The sequence below is a fragment of the Podarcis vaucheri genome (genome assembly GCF_965113315.1).
Source record: "Podarcis vaucheri genome assembly, chromosome: 10".
NCBI lineage: Eukaryota > Metazoa > Chordata > Lepidosauria > Squamata > Lacertidae > Podarcis > Podarcis vaucheri.
This window is the reverse complement of record NC_138748.1, coordinates 39,633,695-39,657,803: the sequence shown is the minus strand read 5'-3', so window position 1 is coordinate 39,657,803 and position 24,109 is coordinate 39,633,695. Positions and strand designations below refer to the sequence as shown.

At 38.6% G+C, this 24,109-nt stretch overlaps 1 long non-coding RNA gene across 7 annotated transcripts in view; it reads right to left on the bottom strand.

Annotated features, from left to right (window-relative positions):
- Positions 1 to 21,404, bottom strand: part of LOC309542183 — a 113,317-nt gene extending 91,913 nt beyond the window's left edge. For 2 of the 7 annotated variants that reach the window (XR_014224123.1, XR_014224124.1), the window contains exons 1-2: positions 19,903 to 21,402; positions 19,044 to 19,103 (exon numbers count right to left, since the gene is read on the bottom strand). This is a non-coding gene — a long non-coding RNA (uncharacterized lncRNA). Of the gene's footprint in view, positions 1 to 11,823; positions 12,266 to 19,043; positions 19,104 to 19,902 lie in introns of those variants that run through there. The other 5 variants (XR_014224125.1, XR_014224126.1, XR_014224122.1 and 2 more) reach the window with 4 other exon arrangements.
- Between the last annotated feature and the right edge of the window lie 2,705 nt (positions 21,405 to 24,109).

Genomic DNA, 24,109 nt, shown 5'->3' with positions numbered 1-24,109 from the left:
CAAGGTGGAATTAAGGATTCATTTGCAAAAGAAAACTTTAAAGTGCCAAAGCGCTAAACTGATAGCTAGAGGGCAGTATGGAGAGGATTTAACCACGTGAAAGTAAATGAACAATATTTTGAGAATGCAATTCTCCAGTACAATTTTTCATCCACAGTTAATTTAGCTATTAATTTAGTTCATTTAGCTATGAATTGGATGGATGGAGAAATAAAGTAAATTTCTTGATGAAAAAGGAAGGTTGAGGGTGATCCTGAAAGATAGTGGAGACTCAAGCGTGCCAATTGGCCACATGGGAATAGATCTGATTGGAGAGGAGAGGAAGAAGATGGGAGTGGGGGAATAGGCATTTGAAGTGCTGACAGCCGGAGAAGAAAAGTGACAGATGTCTCACCTCTTGTCCCCACTTCATTACCTCAAGATGTAACACTCACCCTAGAATCACAAAGCCAGAAGGATCAGTTTCTGCAATCCAGGCATCCAATGCCCTGAAAATGATTGACACTGTATAAATGCAATCCTATGCACACTTGCTTGGTGGTAAGTCACACAGAATAAAGTGAGATTCATTTCTGAGTAAACCTACCGTATATAGGACTGCAGTATATTAGTATTCTATGGTTCCATGGGACTTTTTGATACCGTTTCCACTCACGCATGCAGTTTACTCCAGAGTAACAGGGATTTGGGAGTATATTTGTTTCAGCTTCACATACCATGAAACCACCTATAGATGAAGTCAGAGTAAGGGTCAGTCCATTGAACCCGTTCATATAAGAGTAGCAGACACTTTGGACATTCCAAGGAAGTGGTAAAACAGAAATATGGATCATTTTGACCTCCTCTTCCCACAGTCCTGATCTTATCAGGGGCGGAAGGGGATGAAAATCTGTCCCACAGACTTTTTTATTAAGTTAAAAAACATTGTCCCCTTTCAAACAAGACTCATAAGCATGGGAAGCATAGGATCATCATGAATGTTCCTTGGAACAGGCAACACAACTCTTGTATAATGACAATGACTGATTTACGGGTCACTGGAGGACACTTTAGCCCTGAAGGTACATGACGTCTCACATCTATTCAGATTTATAGTCTTTGCGAGGCTTCAAGACCTGGCTTCATGTTAGTGTGCACCAGTTTTCTGTAGCCTTATGGTAATAATTTAGAATGTTACTACATACTCTCCAACATTTCTCTGATGAAAATTGGGACGTCCTATTCAATAATAGCAGCTATTATTATTACTACTACTATCACTACTACTACTCTGGCCATCTGACTGGGTTGCCCCAGCCAACCTGGGCGGCTTCCAGCATGTACAAAAACACAATAAAACATTAAACATTTAAAAACTTCCTTATATAGGGCTGCCTTCAGATGTCTTCTAAAGGTTGTATAGTTACTAATCTCCTTGGCTTGGGGAAGGGGATCCCATAACTCCATACTCTCCAAAATTTCTCCCATGAAAACAGGGATGTCCTAAGGATGTTCTAGAACCAGTAGAACTCATCCTTGACAGATACATATAAAACTTCATTTGGAATGCTTAGTTATTATGCTTTTGTTTTCAGGGGATTTGACATATTTGCAGGTTTAATTGTTTCAAACTGTTGTTAAATTATATAAAGTAAAGTAAATGAAATGCGGCAGTGGCAGTGCCAAGCTCAGTTCTGCACATCAAAGTTGCACCAGGACTTAAATACACACAATTCAACGTATGACAGCAACTGGTCAGCCTGATTCTGATCTCATGAAACCTCTTTAGCACGTAGAATTTGTATTACAGGTGCTTAAGTGCACTTGAAGGTGAGACAGGTCCTCTAGCGTTGTTCCTCTTACTCTTAAAAACCACACACCTTATAAGCCTGTTCCAAGTTTTGAAAACGGAAACACTTATGGGCCTTTGCCTGATAGCTAGATTATCAAAGTGTCAAGCGATTGTTTTCACATATTGCTGCTGAGAAGCGCAACCCAACGCTTTTTTATTATTATTCCTTTCCATGGAAAAGGGATTGAATGGGGATAAATAAAGCAAGACTTTTTTTGTTTTGTTTTTGTTTTTTTAAAAAGGCAATATTTTCAAATTAGTATCCAGCAGTTGAGTAGGAGCTTTTGTTAGCTACTCCTCCTGACTGTCATCCTTGGTTTCTGTTGCCATAGAAACCACAGCATCTAGTATTCAGGACAGTACTCAAGCCTTGTAAATTCATTCCCATTCCCAAGTCTGCTCCAACCAGGTACTCTGGGAAAATTATGCTGGCTAGGATGATCAGGATCTCTACAGCAGGCTTTCCAAAGGTAAAACTGTGGAGAGGTAGCAATTTATTACTTCTTTTATTAAGCTTTTACCCTTTGATTATGGTGTTATTTCTAGTCTCAGTGCAGCAGCTGCCCCCTCTCAGTTAGCCCTCCAAATTGAGTCTGTGTACACAGACTGATTAGAATGACCGTCAGAAATAGAATAGAAATGGCTAGCCACTGTTATCCTAATGCGACCAGGAAGGGAGCTCAGTTGTGGTCAATGATGTCATGATCTGTTCTGCAAAGTGACAAGCTAAATAGCAACCACTGAAGCAAACTGCAAGCCTTGGCAATACAAAACTGATATTTACAGCTGCCATTCTCAACTAAAGTTGTTCTGGTGACTTGAATGCAATTTCAGATATTATCACTTTCTTTGGACAGCAAAACAATGATTAATTCAAAGCAGAATGCTTTTCACCTCAGTAGTCTGGGTTTCCATATTTCTATTGGATGGGGAAGCTTAGACGTCTGAAGGGGATGGAGAGTTGAGGTTTCAGAATCTCTGTACTAAACCTCATTTTTCCACATAAGATGACAAGAATGAAAACAGATCTGTATCATTTTGAGTGATGGATGAACTACCACCATCTTGATTTGTAAGGAGTTTTTTTGGGGGGGTGAAATAGAAGGCTGCTGCTGTTTCTGAGCCCATTCCAATGTTCAGCTCCCATGTCCAAATGGCATCATTGGGAATGAAGCAGGACTCAACCACCACCCTAACTAACCTTGCCCCACTGCCCTTCTCTTTTCCTCTAACACTCACCTCTTGATGTCAGTGACCAGTGTCAATTACATCCTGCCATCTAGATCACTGAACTGATCATAGAAAGCTAGCACATTGGGGGAGAAGGGCTCCAGGTTAATAGCTTTCTTGCCTTACGAGAGCCGACACACAGAACCTGAGGGTACAGCCCAAACTCAGGACTACTTCCCAAATGAGAATCGGGCCCTGGGGATTCATGGTTTTTTCCACATGGGCCATCAAAGTACTTAGTATGGAATTCAGATACCCCCAAAAATTATACCCTGAGGCTCCTTCTGCCTCAGACACTATCATTCCAGCAGTCCATCTGTCAGGAGGTAATGGAGGGTTCACAGAAAGCCCTCCTATGTGGCCTCCACATAATTGCAGACGCAGCCAGCTAGGAAAGGTATCTATAATGGCAGAAGCTGGTGGCTATGGCAGAAGAGTAAGATCTATATGAACTGAGGCAAATGTTTCCCTTCTCCATGCCATTTGGTGATACATTTTGTAGTACTGGCAATATCTCATTAGTAAGCAAAAGTAAACTAGAAATAATTAGCTGTCTCTTGCCCATAAGATTTTTGGATAAGGAGATAACTGAGAGGGGTATAACTTAAGAAATATTGCTGGCACAGATGATGGCATAGCTGTCTAAGAAATTATGTGTATGACCATATGCTCTGAAGGAGGAGTAAGCTCTAAGCCTTCTTCAGTGTTTCTTCCCCACCCCATGGTTATAATTGTTCTAAATCGCAAGAAGAGCCTACATGTGTGAAGACTTCCTGCTTTAGATCTTAACCCCCAAAGTGTGGGTAGCAGGAAGGGGATACAACAGTGGCAGGGCTAGCAAGCAGGGTGGTGAGCGCTCACTCTCTCTACCCCCAAATTTGATCCATGAAGAGAAGTGACTAAGGGGGAGGGGGGTCCTGGGCCAGTTTTGCAGAAGTATCTCAGCCCTTCCTGTGGCTATCCTGTCAAGAATAATTTACCAAAGGAACTGACACAGGGTCTCTCCATAACCAAGAGTAATCTACTGTAAAAAAATAACCTCAAGGATTAATAAACACATGATCAACTTTAAAACTAGAAAATATATGGCCCAGAGTAACCACAAGTGAAACTGCATAGACATATTGAACTGAATAATTGAGAAGGCAGTGGATGAATAATATAGAGTAGTTTCCAATCACCAGGTGGTTTTTCTACAGACATGTACTGAATGGGACTGGGAAAATAGAAAAGGCAGTGGAATTTACCATACGCTATCACTTACTCCCAGCAGTGGTAGTAGTAGTAATATTAATTTGTGTATATTCCACCCATTTGACTGGGTTGCCCAACTTCCAACAGATTATAAAACAATAAAACATAAAAAACTTCTCTATACATCCCTTCAGATGTCTTCTGAAAGTCAGATCGTTGTTTATTTCCTTGACATCTGACAGGAGCACATTCCACAGGGTAGCCACAACTACCAAGAAGGCCCTCAGAAGTCACGCCCACCCTGTGGAATGCCCTCCTGTCAGATGTCAAGGAAATAAACAACTGCCATGGCGATATTATTGAGTAGATTGTAACATCCATAGCCCCAAATAATGGATATTTTTATAGCTCAATAGCAGTTCACTTCAGCCCTATCACACATTACTCACCTGTATGGCATATGTGTATAGATTAAGGAGGAACGCCTGAGGAGGAGCTCTACATGATTAAGGTTCCCAAATAATCAGATGTATTAACTGCACACTTATGCCCTAGACATGAGCAAGACAGGAACAGAGTGACATATAACACACATATCCAAGGTGCCAATATATGGGAATCCCATTGGTGGGGGGAGGGAAGGGGGGAGTATCCCAGTAAGAAGTGGAGTTAAATGGACCTACCCTACAGAAATCAGAAACGGACTGGAATTTGATCCATTTTCAGCACAATTCTGGGCTTCCTCCCAGGTGACTGGAGATAGGATAGCATTCTTTATGTTCTAAAATAAATGAACATTGGCAAAGCTCAACAGAAGCCCAGTCACAACAAAATGATGCTCTTGCCAAGCTGTGTAGATGCAACAGCCCTTCATGTTTCTGACTAAGATGAGAGGCAAGAAATAATTGCAGCAAATATTCCTTCCCGTACTTTAGTCTCTCTGCCAAGGCCTCTTGTTAACTTAACATTTTTTATTTTATTTTGCACTGTATTGGAACTTGTGCTGCTAGGCTTCTCCCACTACAACAGAGCCCACAGATGGTGAAAGGAAAGTGAACAAGGCTGAACTAGCCATACATTAAAATGAGGAGAGGTTTTCAAAGTGCAGGGCTGATTCACACATCACACAGCTACAAGAGTGCTGCTCCCAGCTGTGGCTCTCTTCTGTGTCATTTAAGTGTTTTGAAATACCTGTCTGTGACATTCACACCTCATATTTTTAAAAAATCATAGGAAGCTGCCTTATGCTGAGTCAGACTATCTCATGCAGTGTTCTCAACATGGCTGGCCAGTGGTTTCAAAGAGGGGCAGAGGTGTACCTAGGCTCCCTCGCATCCTGTATCTGGCTCTCCCTCCCATGCCTTGCGCCCTTGGCAAAGAGGTGAATTGGTGCCTCCTCATGTCCAGAAAAAAATTACATAATTTAATAATCACAAATGACTCTTAAACTGGCTGTGTAACAGCACAAGCTTATAAGTGTCTACTCAAAAGGAAAAAAAAAAACCACTAAGTTCAATGGGGCTTATTCCCAGGGAAGTGGGTACACAGGACTACAGACTAAATTCAGAATATACATGTTTGTATACAATTTCCCCAAATATAACACATTTTTGCAAACCAATTGCCACTACTATAATGCACCTGTAGTTGTATTTCCACTAATATATGCATTTCTGTGCACACTTTACCCAAATATATGTATTTTTGTACACTTTCCTTGCTGGGAGAACTGCATTGCAAAATTCGGGGAAATGTATATTTCAAAGGATGGCTCTTTTTTAGTTAACATATTGTTTGGAAAACTATAAATTGAGTAGGTCACCTTTAAATGTTAACTGAACCAAAAGTTTCCACTACCCCTGTAAGTTATGATACTGGAAGATAAATGCTTATCTACCTAGAATGCAAGGAAAATTCAAATTCACAGGGACTAAAGCTATCTACAAACTTAGGTTCAATTCACTCTTATAAGGCAGGAAGCACCATCTAAAGCCCTACAAGAATATTCTGTGTTCCAGCCTAATGTGTTTCAAAGGCTTTGTGCAAATCTTTAGCACTTTCATCCTTCTAGTAGCTTCTAGTAGTTTGGTGGCGATTTTCCCAAGGCTATCCCTTCCAGATCCTCTCTTGATGAAGCATGTTGGGTCTCTCTCATAGAGAGTATCTCTTTTCTTAGCATGGCAAATGGAGATATAGGAAATGAAAGCAAATCTAATGGGGGCAATCACTACCTTCCCCTCAAAAAGACCAGTGAGCATGCTCAGTGGCTCCAGAATGCCATGGCACTTGGAACAGAAAAGCAGATCACAAGAAGGCTGTTTGAATCAGTTCAGCATTCCATTCTTACGGGTCAACCACATGCCCATGGAAAGTCCAAAAGCACATGAGTGCAATAACGCTCTCCTGTTTGTGATCCTTAACAATTGGTATTCAGAGGCGTACAATAAGTGTGGTGAGGGGGTGGGTTGGGGGGACTCGAATGCCCTACTTGAAGTGAATGGCTGGAATTCTGAACAGAAACACTCTTATAAGGGTGGAGATTACAATAAAACATATTATTGCATCTCTTCTGTAGGTTTCAAGTATCGCTTTCTTCTGCCTTGATCAGACCACACCAGGAATATTGTATTCAGTTCTGGGAACCACAATGTAAGAAGGATACTGACAAGCTAGAACGTGTACAGAGAAGGGTGACCAAGATGATCAAGGGTGTGGAAACCAAGCCTTATGAGGAATGGTGGAAGGAGCTGGGTATGTTTAGCCTGGAAAAGAGGAGAGTGAGAGGAGAAATGATAGCCATCTTCAAATATCTAAAGGGCTGCCACATGGAAGATGGAACAAGCTTGTTTTCTCCTGCTCCGGAGGGTAGGATCCAAACCAATGGATTCAAGTTACAAGAAATGAGATTATGTCTAAACATCAGGAAGAACTTTTGGGTGGTAACAGCCGTTTGACAGTGGAATGGACTCCCTTGGGAGGTTATGGACTCTCCCTCATTGGAGGTTTTTAAGCAGAGGTTGGGTGCCTTACCTGAGATTCCTGTGTGGCAGGGGGGTGGATTGATGACCCTCAGGGTCCCTTCCAACTCTACAGTTCTTGATTCTGTGATATCTCACATGTGAATATTTGTGTGCATGTATAATTTTGAACATCATTCAGCCACAAAAAAGGTTTTCATATAAATCTGTATGGTGGTATTAGATGTATGTATTTTTTAAAAAAAAAAAACATTTCTAAAAAATGTAGGTTCAAGCAATGCTGCATTAAGCAAGCTAAGAAAAATAAGAAACTATGATTAACATAGCATTACCTTTATGTGAACAACACATTTCTGTCCCTTTGGCTCTCTGTATGTTTTATAAACACATGCCACAACAAGATTATATCTCAGAAGCAGAAAACAGTATGGCACCACAGATTTTAAAAGCAAACAACAAGCAAATAAGACTTGGTTCATAAGCATAAGGGAACATAAGGAAGCCAAAGTGTAGGAATAAAGTATTTCCCTTTTGTCATAGATTAGTGGAGAATGAGTCAGTGGTGAAAATGATGCACTCAGTCTCCAATAGAAGGGTGACAGCTGAAACACTTAAACAGCATCTCCTGCTGGTTAATCAATACCTCTGTATTTGGCAGCAGTTAACTAAGACAATGTAATTCTATCACTTTATCTTTTTAAGTAGACACATGGAACATTGGCCATTATGCTCAAGTCACTGAAATTTGCATACACCATAAAGAGAAGTGACAATGAAAACATGAAGGCACTGCTGGTTTGAATTTTGCCATCGCTCATCCCATATAATTATGGAGGATTCCCATTTGGGTACTCTCACTTCTAGACATTAACTGGTACATTGTACATTTGTGATAAGTAAATTTTATTGGGTTGCTGTTACACACGCAGACACAAGTGTGTGTGTGAGAGAGAGAGAATGAGAGAGAGAGAGAGAGAGAGAGAGAGAGAGAGAGAGAGCGCACTCCAGTAATCTGGATCTCCACATGTTGACTGTTATTAAACCAGAAACTAAGGGTGCAATCCTATTATTCATTTATAGGTGTAACTCACTGTATGTGATCAAAGTGCCAATACAGTGGTGCCTCTGGTTGCGAACTTAATTCGTTCCGGAGGTCCATTCTTAGCCTGAAACTGTTCTTAACCTGAGGTACCACATTAGCTAATGGGGCCTCCCGCTGCCACCACTGCACGATTTCTGTTCTCATCCTGAGGTAATGTTCTTAACCCGAGGTACTACTTCTGGGTTAGCGGAGTCTGTAATCCAAAGTGTTTGCAACCCGAGGTACCACTGTACATTCCTAAGATGTCATTATTTTAAGGTAAATATGTTTACGTAGTAAATATTGAAAGGTATTGTAATTCAGATCCCATTAAAGTCAGTAGCAAAACTTTTCCTGATTTTCAAGAAGTTATGCTGTACTTATTATCATTTTGACCATTATTAAAATCCAATAGAGAAGCCATTGGTACTATCCTGTCAAATACTGCTATCGATCCAGCACCAAAAAGAAAAAAGAAAAGTTCTCAAAAGAGCCACCTTCTACAGTCCATTTAACAAACCAGCTAATTAAGTTTCCCACCTTCTCTACACCAGCAACTTTCACTGAACTTCTTGAAAATTAAACAGCATCTAAATATGTCTACATGAAAATACTTCAAATTTATAGAATCGTAGAATTGTACAGTTGGAAGGTACCCCGAGTAATCTAGTCCAACCCTCTGCAATGGAGGGATCCATCCCACAGCCATCCCTGGGTGGGCTCGAACCACTAACCTTCTTAAACAATAAAAATGTGGAACACATTTAAGTGGCATATCAAGGTTAGCAAGTGTTTTAAATAAACCCTTATATAACATTAGACCTGCTATACCGGTAATTATGACATTCATAGCTGAACTTATTTTGGTCTCCAAAGTGGTGCCTAGGTATGAACCAGTGATCAATTCTAACAGCAGCCAATTACCGGTAGCTGTTAACTTTCACTTCTGCCGCCTTTATGTGTTATGGGTTCTTTTAAAGAGAATAAAAGATTTCCTCTAAAGGGCTGCTTTTGTACAATTACCAACAAATTCAAGCTTTTCTTTGTTTATAATGCCAACCATCCCATCAGGCACAACACAGCAACTGGCTGTCCTTACAGTAGTGGCAATCTTAACTAGCCAACTCATTATTAAGCAAAAGACTGTGAAGTATTGCTGTGCTTTTTAGCTATGCTAAAAACACCAGATCATTTTCTCTGTTAGTTTGAGATTACTGTTACATTATCCTGGCATACAGAACCCAAACAAGAAGTCAAACCAGTAATTTCCATTTCAGCAGAAAAGAAATATCACTGTTCCTTTCCCTAAAAAAGCAACACTTTGTTACAAAAAAAATCCTTTTAATCACAGTAGTTCCTTGTGAAAGAGATTCTCTAATACATGATAATGCAAGGGCCATTAAGTATCATACAGGCAGAACATTTCTAATAGTAACAAAATCTGATAGTATTTGAGTTCAGGGAACTTGCATAAGACTAAAACAGTGAGCTTCTTTCAGAAGAGCAAAAGTACTTCTAACTGCAAATCTTTGTACAGCCACCGATAATGGAGTAGTACACAAACAGTATCAGATAAAGCAGCAGGGACCCTTTTTTTGGCCTCGTGGAACAAATACACTCAGAACTAATCTATTATATATTCAGGTAGAGAGATGGAATGGTAGTCATTCATTGTCAATCTACATGCCGTCTCATCACCAGATAGCAGAAATGAAATACTAATGCAAGGCAAAGTGAATGCCAATTTCCTTCTTTTTGATCCAAGTTTCAATGGTTCTCTAAAATAATAGATAGCTGTTTGCCGAGACTGGCTTGTTCCATACCATTAACTCAGAACAAAACATATTTCGAGTGGGACAGCAGTGTTTACTTCTACAAAATGATTAATTGCATGCCACCATTTATCATATGGATACAAAGACATTTAGTCACAATTTTGGACATAAATCAAGGTACATGCTCTTAAATGTAAAAAAGAGAGAAAGTGCCTTGGTTCTTAAAGCGGCATAGATTGAGGTCAGATTAGCCATAGCAACCAAGATCAGTCCTTGGGCACCCATGAAGACTTAGCAATCACTAAATGAGCTGAGATCTCTCTTTATCTTCTGTGGTGTGAAAGCCAAAATTAAAAAGATTATATCACCCTGTTCGCATCACAATAGGTTTCACAATGAAAAAGTCACTTCTTCCCTTTGAGTCACATCAAACAAATAACATTCATCCCAAGCTAAAATGAACAACTTTCAAAGTAAATTGAATCTCCTTAGCACCGCTTTCCCCTGCTGAACCATATTTACATAACAATATATCACAGGAAGCTCAGAATGAATCTTGCAAATGGGCAACTGAATAAAATGCATCCCTCACATTGATTACTGTACACTCAAGCTTCAAATTGCCTTCATTTTTCTTTCATTAAAAATCTCCAGTAGTTTACAATAAATAGAAAGTACTATAAAGCTCACAGCGTCAAAGTTAGTCTTTGTTCCTGTATGGGAGTCACACGGTAAATTTATATTTGTAAAGGGATGGCATGCTGTAGCAAATCCTAGGCTTTTGAGATAAGGAAATGATGGCATCTGGTTTACAGTCAATTAAAAAAAAAAGCACCAATGCAGATTTACCTCCCCTCGTGTTCTTTTAGCTGTCTAACTTTATGCCTCAAATTGTTTCTCCAGCATTTTCACTCTAGATTTCCAATTTTAAGTTCCAAACAGAAACTCTGTTTACTATACTTTCCTTTTAACAATTATGGGTTATTCGGGAATACACATTCAGTAAGTTGTTTGTAGCATTCCCACAGCGCATCAAGAGAAAATACCATAAATGCATTTATTTACACAGATATATATACATAAGCTTTGCTTCATTTTGTTAATGCTCAACTTGATTATTATTTTCTTTAAGCCACTGGCTCTTTTAAAGTACAGACTGCACATGCCTCTGTTTTCCTTGAAATTGTTGAGAAAGCAATGCATTAAAGTTTAAAGGTTACACCTGCATTAAAAATATATTCCCAGAATAATGTCTTCTCCCTGCTGCAGTGGTTCATGTAGATTATACTATTTGAACTCCGCAGGGAAGCTCGTTAATTTTTTTAACTCTCTGAACTCGGTACAGTTAATAGTGTGAAAATAATTAAAAATTGGGTTTGATGGAACACAGTTTTAATATTGTATATGTATGGCAGGTGCAAAGTGGCATTTTACCCCATTGAACCGTAATGAATAAATACTGCTCTACGTGACACAATCCCCCTGTAAAAGAAAGCATCACAATGCATTTTTAAAAAGTGAGTGCTAGAAACATTTCTAATTAGATTAGTCACCATCTCGAGAGTGGGGGTGGGATGGAGTTGTGTTTTTATACTAGCAATGCAGAAACTGAATGGGGGAAAACCTATAGTCTGGCATCTTCATCCTTAAACAGTTTCATTTAAGCAGTTTCATTTCAAGCTAACGGATTCTAATGAGTCTGAACCCTTGAGAAAACAAATCATTCTTTCTTACCTAAACTTGCAAGTGGACTGAGGCTTCTCCATTGTTGTCACCTTCCGTGCCCCCTCTTCCCACCACGGAGACTGGTGCTGCTGTGTTCAGTGCACTGTGCCTTGGTTATAGCTGTGACACTAAGCTGTCTGCTTAGACCAGCAAAGGAGGGTGTGTGTGTGTGTGCGTAAGGGAGGGAGAGAGAGAGAGAGAGAGCATATGTTTGCGTGCTTGTGTGTGTGTGCCTCTGTGAAGAAAGTGAAAAGACAGCCTGCTGACTTCTAGACTGGGAACCTCAATCTCAGGCCAAGTCAGTGCTGAATAGAAATGATCAAAGCTCTGCCCCTCATCTCAAGGCAGTTGAGATTGCATCCCTCTGCTTCCCCGCCAAAAAAAGTGGGACTGTCTTTAGGGCTTCTCATGAAGAAACCTCTTAACCAAAGCAGACCTTTTCCATATTGCTGCTGACTGCCCAGCAGAATACAGGTACCTATTGTTCCTGAGACAGATATGCAGCCAGCCACTCAGACTCTGACAGATCTCAACAAACCAGTGAGCCTGCCTTTATTTTAACTCTTTATTTACTCACGCATCCCTTTCATAAATTAACCACCCACAGCTCTCTTTATAACCCACAGAAGAGTAGGGGGAATAAAATCAATGGTCAATTGCTGGGCTTCCGTGACAAAACCAGAGAATGAAAAACACATCTACTTGATTTATAAAACACACACACTCAATAAAATGGGGGGGGGGAGAGAGAGAGAGAGAGATTGATTTTAAATGTAGACAAAATGAATAACTGATAATACTCTTTGGGCATATTTAGAATTCAACATGAACTAGATCTGCTTTACTCTTCCATGAATAATCTTTTTGTTGTTACAAGAGTTTAACACATATACTGTTCATTTAGGAAAAAAAACTAAATTATTTGTTCTATATATGGCCTGATATATGTCTTAGCATACAAAATGTTTTCTAATTCCAATTTACTACCTGGTTCTACCCCAACTGATATTATCATTGAATGGGATACGTGATTCAGTAACAAATACCTAGATTTCCACTTTCAGTGAGCTGTATCTGTCTGCACAATAAATTTACATCTTTGTCTAGAAAATATTTATATTTTGTGAGATCTGGACAGTGGAGTTTTTTTCTGTACTTGATTCCAAAGGCAGATATGTGCTCTTGCAAGTTCCTTTCCAAAATAAGCCTCCCTCCAAATAAATTTTAAGAATTCATTTACATGGACAAAATAAGAAAAGCTCAAAATTAAGCATTGGATTTAAAACCACCCAAAGAGACAACATTGCACATTTTTATTCTACAGAGATAATTTCAGGTCAGATCTGATGAGCTTTTTAGTGTTTACACTGAGTTTCCTTTTAAAGCAAGTTAGAATGCTATTTGAAAACGGATTCTAATGAATGAGGCCATCTTCAGATTTTGTATTTATCTTGGCCTAACCCAGAATGATGCAAGGGTTCTTCTTTTTCCTGGAGGATTACTTTCCTTTGGATCATGAATTGATTTTCAGAAGTATACCAAAAAATCAACTTTTGATACTATGTGAATTCTTGACACCTCCCTCTCTCTCTCTCTCTCTCTCTCTCTCTGTGTGTGTGTGTGTGTAAATGTGAACACCCATACATACATGTGAACATACTGAAACCCACATTCTCTGTGCTTGACAGGAGTTCTGATTATTTATTTATTTTCACTGAAACAACGGTAAGAAGAAAATAGTTTTATTATTAAATGAAATGTATCGCTATGGAAATATTTTTCATCATACAAAAGAGAGTGGTGAGTAAATATAATTGTTTCCTGGGTCAGTGACCTTATCCATTGAGATATGCTGTGAAATGTCTTCACGGTTAAAATTTCAGATGAAATGTTTCAACAAAAGTGTGATTTTATTTTGTAATATAATATGATGAAACAAGAATACTTTTGAAAAAAGATTTGTCCTCTTAAGAAGTATGGCATTTTAAATAACTACCTTTATTACAGATACCTAATAAAGAAAACGAGCCAAATTAAATTTGTAAGGGAAATACTACTAAATTTTACTCAGAGTAGACCCATTGAAATTACAGAGCCAAACTTTGTCATGCTATTTAATTTCAGTAGGTCGACTCTGAGTAAAAACCAGTTGAATACCACCCCAGATTATAACTTTCTCATAAACATGATGCAATTCTACCGTCTCACTTTTCAATGTAGTAAAGGCTAAACCATTTATGGTGGAATGATTGATCTGCTGTAAACATTCAAAACCATATATCATGGCAAATGTTAATTACATTTTTGTCCTGCTCTTCCTCCAAGGAGATGTGAGCAGCAAGGTTTGGCATCTCAACAAGCTTGTGGGGCTGAGACAATGATTTCCAGATCCAAGCCGAGCTCTAACACCACTGGATTTCAGTAGTGATGTCTGCTTTGAAAATAATTTCTAGGAGCTTCAGACTATCTCCTTATGTAGAGGTGGCACTGCTCAATTAAACAATTATCAAGGACAAGTAGCACTGAGATAGAATCTCAAATGGAAACACAACTTTAGAGCTGCCTGATGGCTCAAGTTTTATCTAGTCCAACCACTATGCAATGACAAAATTTCTTAGGACGCCCTGAGAGTTTCCCATCCCAGCTACTATTATAATATGCAGAGAATGATCATTCTCAGCTTTCTTGGCTAGATGGGCTTTGACTTTTACTTGCTATCCAGACACTTCTTGTTCCACAGCTAGAACCCATTAATCTTCTACTGTTTAATGTCCAGTAGTTCTTTACATCTAAAAGTAAACCCCTAAGGAGCACATTCAAAACACATTCTGTGCTATATCTATGTAACCATATATATTCTATATATATTCTATCAAAAGAACAGGAGAGTCACAAGAAAAGCAAATGCTAACATCAGACAAGTCTGCTAACCCTGTTATCAATCATCCTGTACCTATCTACTAATATTTATGCTATGAAACCATCATGCCCCAAATATCCCCTTAACATGAGATTTCTGCAGATATTCTAACAGAATGATTTACATTTCCTATGAATAGATCAGACTATGTATATCCTAACATTATTTGTGCATGCACACAAACAGAGGAATTTTCGTTCCCAAGCTATTCTAGAGTATGTTCGCTTAGAAATACATGGACAGGGCTAATTGTATGGGTCTTCCTCGACTAATCAGCATGCTTGTTCTGAACAAAACAGAAAAAGACCCCGGGGAAGTGTGTATGTGAAGATTACCTTCGTTCTTAACAGATCTGCAAAGAGAATGGCCTGAAGGCACATAATACCATGATACTGTTGAAGACTACCTAGGAAGTGTACTACAGTGGTACTTCGGGTTAAGTACTTAATTCGTTCTGGAGGTCTGTACTTAACCTGAAACTGTTCTTAACCTGAAGCACCACTTTAGCTAATGGGGCCTCCTGCTGCTGCTGCGCCGCCGGAGCACGATTTCTGTTCTCATCCTGAAGCAAAGTTCTTAACCTGAAGTACTATTTCTGGGTTAGCGGAGTCTGTAACCTGAGGTGTATGTAACTTGAAGCATGTGTAATCCGAGGTACCACTGTACTTTGAGGTCTTTGCAGGTGACAGGGTGTAAAGTGTAGCACAGGGCTACCCCTACCATTTGGCAAAAGAAGGCAGTTGCCTTAGATGGCAGTTACATAGATGCATAGGCAACAGCACCCTGAGTGCCCTTCATAAGCTGTCTGGCTATTCCCTTGTGTTGGAGAGCAGACCTGTGCTGTCCTAGTGCCTCAGTAAGGTATTATCCCATCACCAGTCTTGAAGTCTGATTCAGATGCCACTCCAGTCAACTTCTAGAGCAGGGTATCTTGTCTGCCTCAGGCAGCAAAATGCATTGTGGTGGCCCTAACATGGCATGCAAACAAACTGGATTTGCTTTCCAAACAATCTAGTCACTTTCCCACAATGCAAGTCCCCAATGAACACTTATAACCAATATCCTTTCCCCAGGAAAAGTAGAGTAGGAAAGTTGACAACAGTGCTTAGTGTATTATTAGTATATTCAGGAAATATTACTATTATTATATATTAAATTTATATATCAGCCCTCATCCAAAGGCCACAGGATGGTTTACAAAAGAAAAACACAAAATACATTTTTGCATAAAAGTTTGGCAAGAAATAGTTTTAACTATTTTTGAGGTTGCTATGTTGATTGTTATTGATAATTTCACCGTTTTATGGTCTTTTGTGATATTTATGGCATGTCGTGTTTTATTTATTAAAGACCACCTTGTAGGAAAACAACACTAAAAGGTAGCCTAGAAATCTTTAAAATAATCAAATAAAAACAGAACAACAAAATCAAAAGCTTAAAAAGGGTCAATAGGAAATTTAGTACAATTCCATGTGCAAGTCAGAATACCCCGTTGCAAAGATGGTCCAGGTTTTCTTATCTTTCAATAAAAATGAATCTACTGCTCCTTCTGGCACCTGGTGGCAGCCCAGTCTTAAGAGATGGTACACTAGACAAATATGTGTGTATGCTGATCTATGCGCACCACTCAGGAACAGCAGGGACATTTGTCCAGTGCGGTGAAGAGGTACAGTGACAAAAATGTGAAGAACTGGTACATAATGGCAATGGTGCCCACCTGAGAGGTGCCAGAACTGAGTTCTCATGAGTTGTTGCTGGGGGGGGAGCCATTATTTAAAGTTACACATTTTTAAAGTGGTGGTGCGGGGCAGGTAAGAGAAATTGAGTCTGATCCAGTATCTGAAGAAGTGTGCATGCACACGAAAGCTCATACCAAGAACTAACTTAGTTGGTCTTTAAGGTGCTACTGGAAGGATTTATTTTTATTTTATTTTTACTATGGCAGACCAACACGGCTACCTATCTGTATCTGATCCAGACTTCACTTTCCACAGACAGAACGACCTCTTCTGCCAAAGGAAGACTTTTGATCCAGAAGGCAGATCCCATTGGTAGGAGGAGAGAGGTGCCTTTTGGCATTCTCCTTTCACCTGCACACTGCAGTGACATCTCCCACACTATTCCAAAGTGTCCCCCCAAAATCCAGCGGGAGGTAGTACTGGGAACTAAAGAGGGAATGAGCAGACGTCACCCTCCCTACACCAGCAAGTAAATGCCCCAAGTAGAACTCTGCTTAGGGGATGCTGCCGCAGATGAGAGTGAATTCAGGATCCAACCTACTGAATTGCTGAACTTTCATTGTGAATTTGGAATGATATGTTGCAGAGTAAGGCTGCAGTCTTATAAAAGTTATCAAAGAGTTTGCCCTATTAAATTCAACAAACATGCATACGACCAGCTGCATGGATCTTCATTCCAATAAATACTTATCATAATTAACAAGGAAGTTCACATGATGTGATGACAACTCAACCAAAATAGAGGTCCAATGCTACTCGTGAACCAAGGAACAAGCACAAGTAGTATTTCTCTTAGATATTCTTCAGGATTTATTTTGATTGTTCTCTGCAAATTTCAGCCAGGAGCATAACCTGCTTGAAAAGGTTTGGATATTTCCCAGAAGAAATATAAAAACAGGGGGAAAATACCTACTTTTATTGCATAATATACTGGTACACAAAAATGTTACCTGAGGATACAGTTACAGTATTCCCTTAGCTAACTCATAATGCTATGTGCTTTCCTACAAAGGCGCTTACTTATATCTAGGGTCCATTTGCCCTCAAGGAAAGTTTTAATGAATTAGCAGCAGCCTAGATCTAGAAAAATATTACATATCAAACACAGAGAGAAAATGCATAGAATTACATCAGATTCATTCACGTTTTTGCTAAAGGAAGTCTCAGAACATGTTTTCCAATATTAACCTTAATTAACCTTTTATCTAACTGTGTAAATCTGTATTATTTAAAATGGTGAACTCCCCTCTATAGGTTTAAGATCACTAATGTGGCATTTCCTAGTGCATATAACTTATAGAATGAATGGTATGTATTAACAAAATAATAAGATTAATAACAAAATTAAAAGTGCAAGGAGAGAACAAGTGTATGGTGTTTGGATAGGCATAAACTCTTAAAGATTAAAACTTTTAAAGGCTAAAATAAATATTTTAGTCTTTGATTGCAATCCTGAAAACATTTAATGCAACTTTAATCCCATTGGATTGTAGACCCATTAAAATCAATGTACTTTAATTAGTCATGACCAACCAAAGTCCATTGATTTCCGTAGGTCTACTCCAAGTATGACTTAGCTGGATACTGCCCATTGACTCCAGCGGGGTTCAAAAACATGACTTTACATTCAATTGCAATCTTTATTGTCTAGGTATTAGCAAAATTAGTAGCAGATTCCACATGAAGAAATAAAAAAAAACATTAATCAGGGTTAAACTTTAATAACAACAATAGCATGTAAGCACTGGATTGAAAAAAATAAAATAAAAGTTGAAACCCAACCACTTTCTCTGTTGAAGTCTACTGATGGCAATGATTCAAACCTAGCATAAGTTAATTCCCCCAAACTCCCTTCTGTTGATCTATTACAAAATAGATGTGTTCCCCCAAACAAGTGCAACAACTGGCCTTTTAAATATCATTGCTATAAAAATATGGTTTCGGATCCTGCATTATTTCCTAGGTACTACTAAAAAGGTTGGAAAGAATAGAACAGCAAGATGATAGGCAGCTGCTATATTCTAATTCAGAGAACCACTATCAAAAGTGCTTGTCATATTGACCCTCCTAGAGCATTATCTTTTTGGTAGATAGTATCTTCAGAAAGTCTCATTGCAGTAGGAATCATCACTATGTTGATGGTAACATTTCCCTTGCCCTTAAAAATCACAACTTCTTCCAGTATTCTCAGTTGTGATGTATTTTACACTTGTTTCTCAGCTCTTTTCAGGTATTCGCTTTGTTCTAAACACAAATGTACCATTCAGAAGCTGTTAGGTATCTATACTGAATATTGTGACCCAAGGGGGTGTGTTGGCATGGGATATGTGCAACAGCTTCCTGGTTTTCAGTTCTGTTATCCTACCAACACTAGCCAGGACCGAAAGCATATTCAGAATAAAAACAGTATAATAAATGAGCATTCACGTAAATCAATCAACCTCTCATTTCATACTGCATACAATATAGTTGGGCAGAAGAGATTATTCACTAACATTGTGTTGCATGCAATTTAGATTCTCCCCCTCCCCCCCCCCCAGCTATCAATTTGTATGAGTATTTATTCTGACCCACCTTTTAAGCTTTGTCCTGATGAAGTTACTGGTCTGGAAAGGCCATGTGTAGAATACCTTGAAGAAAATAAATACAAACATTCAAAAACTGCCCCTTTAGTGTCATCCAGCCCTATATAGTTAGTGTTATCATCAACATCTGATAAATGTCTGAATACATTATCTGCCAATGTAGCAAGGTAATTCAAACTGTTTTTCCAAGGTAGTGCTATATAGAATTTTTTTTTAAAAGCAGTTTCATTTCACTCCACAAATTTATCCACAGATCATTGATTTATATGATATGCCTAAAAAGCAACACTTAAATTGGTGTCAAATCATTTCATTTATTTATCACTGAAATATTTATTTCTGCATTTTCAAAAGTTTGCACTGCCAGGATTTTGGCTGGAGTTTTTGTTCCAGTTAAAACTCATAAGTCTACTACAATATCTAAATGCTTTCACAAGAAATACTACCTTCTGAACTTTGCATGTCACTGCAATTATAATTTAAAATCTTTATCGTTCCAGATATCCAACCTTAGCATTAAATTTTATTTATCTGAGTCACATGCTAAAAGTTAAGCTACAGGAACATGGTGCTTTGAAAATAGAAGAAGTTTAACTTGGGGTTGACACAACCCATTTACAGTTGCACCACAACAATCTCTGAATGGCCCCTGTATGTCTAGTACCACAAATGAATAAACTGGACCAAATCATCAAATTATACCTCAGAAAACCAATCAAAATTCACACCTGTCTTTTAAAAGACCAGGATATCTAGGGAGAAGCAATAATTCCTATTAGATGCAAGACACAAAATAAAAATCATGTTTAAATGCAGTAAACAGTATTCATAATTGTTGGCTTACCATCGTTTTCTTTCTCTGCAAGCTTTGAGATGAATTCTGAAGAACTTTGACTTCAGGAGAGCTGCGGCTGTCTTGTTGCTTCTGTGAGAGCTTCGGCAGCAAGTACAGAGAAAGCCTAAAAGCTTTCCTTGTCCTTTGCAGGACCAGAGATGCTGCCTGCAACCCTTATTTAGCTCGTCCAGTGAATCCAGTGGCAGTTGCCTGTTGTCCAAGCAGGTCCATGGGAGCTATTACAACTACAGTCTCCTTCCTTCCTTCCTTCCTTCCTTCCTTCCTTCCTTCCTTCTTTCCTTCTTTATTATTATTATTATTATTTTGTCCTTGCCAGCCTGTGTTCTGAAGGTTTCTTTCCTTTTGCATTTATTTGCTTTTGGATTGGAGGGAGAGGGTCACAGATTTTCAATCTGAGATCAAAGGCAGACACGTAAGGGGGTGAAACATTGCTTTCGCAGTTGTATTCAGCTCCCCGAGTGACTGCCTTTCTGGAAACCTCATGGTGTTCCTCACTGCATAAGCTCTAAGCTTTCTCTGTGATTACAAAAAAAAGAAGGTATGATGAAAAATTTAAGCAAATGAGATTTCCCCTACACCACTGCCATCTCTCTCTCTCTCTCTCTCTCTCTCTCTCCTCTGCTGTCGAATAGTAGCTATCTTAGCAAACGAAAGCGCTTAATAAAGCCATGGTCAGACTGCTTACACTTGGCATTTGCTGCGATAACAAATCAGAAATGATAGCATCATACAGATTTATGATTTTTTTTTTGCCCCCGCAGTCACAAACATCAGACGTTTACTTTATAAAGAAACCTTTTAGATTCTCCCTGCCGTTTCCATAGTGATCTCATTTCCCCCCCTTTATCACAGATTGGCTGAAGTACTGCTACCCTTTGTACATTAAAAGGCTTGTGCTCACAACTGTCGATGGGATAGGACTGTAGCTACTTCCAAAGATGGAACAATATACTTTATTTAAGCCACACACAAAAAGCTTTCCATAATATTTGCATCCCCTCCACAGAATGGTAAGGCAGAATGTGATTTTGTCAAAATGTACAGAGTTAAGTTACAACCGTTACATTCAAATGTTATCTATGATACAGTTATTTAAGTGGTCGAAAAATATAAAACCATCTCTTTTTCAAAAGCTTTAACATTGCATGCATTGCCCAAAATGTCACTTTTATTATTTTAACCTCATCCACAGCCAATGTTTATATTGGTGTTATTATCATTTATTTATTTTCTTTGCTGTTTGTTTTTTAAAAATGATAATCTGTTTAAAAAAGAGAGTTGTGGCAATATTCAGGGACATGTCTGCTTTGTCCTGGAATGCAACACTTTCTAAAAAAAAAAAACCTTGAACAAGGAGTTATTATAAAACTCCTAATATGTAGCATATATTATACACACATTCTCCCTAAGTTTCCATCCCCAAATAAGATACAATAATCTTATTTGGCTCTACCCAGTGTATTGGAATGTATTTAACCTTCTTTCACAAATTTTCTTCCATAGTGTGAATTCCAAGAGCAGTTTACAGCTGTCCTGGGGGACTTCCTGTTGTAGACTTAGTTAGCTTATTAGAAAGTGATAATACTCCTAGTACTGATCTTCTGACATGCTATAAAAACAATAAAATTCCCAATTTATTGTGAGAATGCACAAAGCACATAGACAATTTAGGGGGGGGCAGAATCTATGGGGGGAAATCTACAATTGTTTTGCAAACAATTGCATTCTGTATAATTTTCAGTAAAAGACAGGAAGGCAATGTGTATTTGAAATGAACAGGTAGGCAATTCAAGACAATTAAATTAAATGCCAGTTTGGACATAAAGGCCTCAGCCACACAAAAATTAGTCATACAACTGAAACCAATGGGACAAGTTGTTACTAACCAAGGCCCATTTCTATTCGTTGAAGTGGTGAAATTAACTTTTGCTGAATCAGGACCTTTATGCTCAAAGCTACCCCGTATTTATTCTACTTGCCAAAGTATTCCACTAGCTTCTGTCAGATAAGATTGCTGAAAAACAGGCAGTTGGATCCAGAGGAACTCCCTTCATCTGAAGAAGGTGCTCTGTATCCAATCCACTTTTGATACTAGTAGACGCCTCTCATCTGAAACTTATTTATCTCCCCCTTACCTTAGAAAAACTACTAAAACCATAATAAAAACAAATCCAATTAGAAAAGGATACTAAACTATGGAAGAAGAAAGCCCACTATCAGCCAGAACCAGCATCATCTCCCAAGGCTTTTATTTGAAATGGTGGATGAAGCACTACCTTCAGAAGCTAAACATTCCTTGGTGAATTCATTTTGAGGTACATATATAAGACAGACAGACAGACAGACAGCTAGATACACACACATACACACACAGGCACAGCTGATCAGTTGTGTGAACTTTTGGACTGTGGGTACACTATGCAAGTTTTCCATGCATTCACAAGCTGACTTACTCTTTCAGCCCCACTCCTCTTCATTTTCAGGTTAGCCCTGAAATCTATAAGACTGTGATGCAAAAGATCAGGCAGGAGCCTTAACCTACCCCTTCCATGCTTTTAGGAGTGTGCAAATAAATTTGTAAGAACCTTAACTCTCCTATTAAATTAAAGAAATTTGTAACCTGGAATTATTCCTCTAGCTGACACCAGTCACAAATGGTCACTATGAATTATAGGACTATCCCTATATAATCAGTTGGGCTATATCTCCCATGACAACAATAAGCTTGGCTTATAAAAAGTTGATGCAGGTCTCTTCAAAATGTCTGGCTCATCTCTGCAAATGTAGCATGTGTAAACAAACAACTCCTGTTTAAAAGAGCCCTAAAAAATAGAGCATTTATAATGAATATCCTGAAACTATGGGCTTCAATAATATCAAAGTCGGCATTAACTCTTATTTTAAGGCTTTCAAAATTCCAATTAGTTTTCTATGATTTAATTACAATTTAATTCAGTTTCACACACTTACCTTACATTCCTGATTCTAGCTGGAAACAAATTGAAGTCCTGAAATACAACATTTTCTAATACCTCATAATAATTTCTAACCCCCGATTTGCCTAAAACATATTTTGGTTCATTTAAAAAGGTTTTTGAAAAGTATCCAGCTTGAGTTCAATGGGCATTATGACTACAGAAAAATGCAGTACAGTCCTATGCATGAACATCTCAGAAGTAAGACTCATTTATTTCAGTGGGGTTTATTTCCAGGTAAGTGGGTCTAGGATCGCTCCCTAAACATTTGATGAATTAGGAGACAAAAAGAGGTAAATACTCAGTTCCAGTGTATTCCACTATATTATCTACATAATTTACTAACTGCATTTAATGCCTACCTGGAACATTAAAAAAACTCTTTCATATCAACTGACACACAGAACAATTAATACATGTACAATGACGCCTTATCCCAAATCAGGTTACTCCATCTATGGTCTGGTCTGACTAGCAGTACAACTCCTGGTCTCAAGTGGTGTTTTTCCTCAGCTTAGCAGCTATTTGGAGCTTCCAGGGATTTAAATTTGAAGCTTCTCCATGCGAGACGTGTTGTCTATCCCTGACATTAATTAAAACCTAGCATTTGTGTGATTTTTTTTCCTGCCAGAATACGAAGCTATGGAATAGGTAAAGTTCACACACCTCTCATCCACCCTGATTTTAACCAAATGTCCTTGTTTCCCATAGATACACAAGCTAAGCCCACATTATTTTACTGCTGCTTCTGGAATCAGTCTTCACAATAAAGTGTTCTGAAAATAGGTAGGCTCCTCAATAGTTAACTAGCTCCCTGAAACTCAGAAGGACTTCCATTTCATTCAATCTTTCTTTCTTTCTTTCTTTCTTTCTTTCTTTCTTTCTTTCTTTCTAATATGACTTACCCACCCTTCACCAAAAGGTCCCAGAGCTAGTTAAAACAATAACACATACAATTATAAAAACAGATACAATCATAAAACAAGAAAAACAGTTCCAAATGGAATGGAACAGAATAGTATAAATTCAACAAGAAGAAGAAGAAGAAGAAGAAGAAGAGTTTGGATTTGATATCCCGCCTTTCACTCCCTTTAAAGAGTCTCAAAGCGGCTAACATTCTCCTTTCCCTTCCTCCCCCACAACAAACACTCTGTGAGGTGAGTGGGGCTGAGAGACTTCAAGGAAGTGTGACTAGCCCAAGGTCACCCAGCAGCTGCATG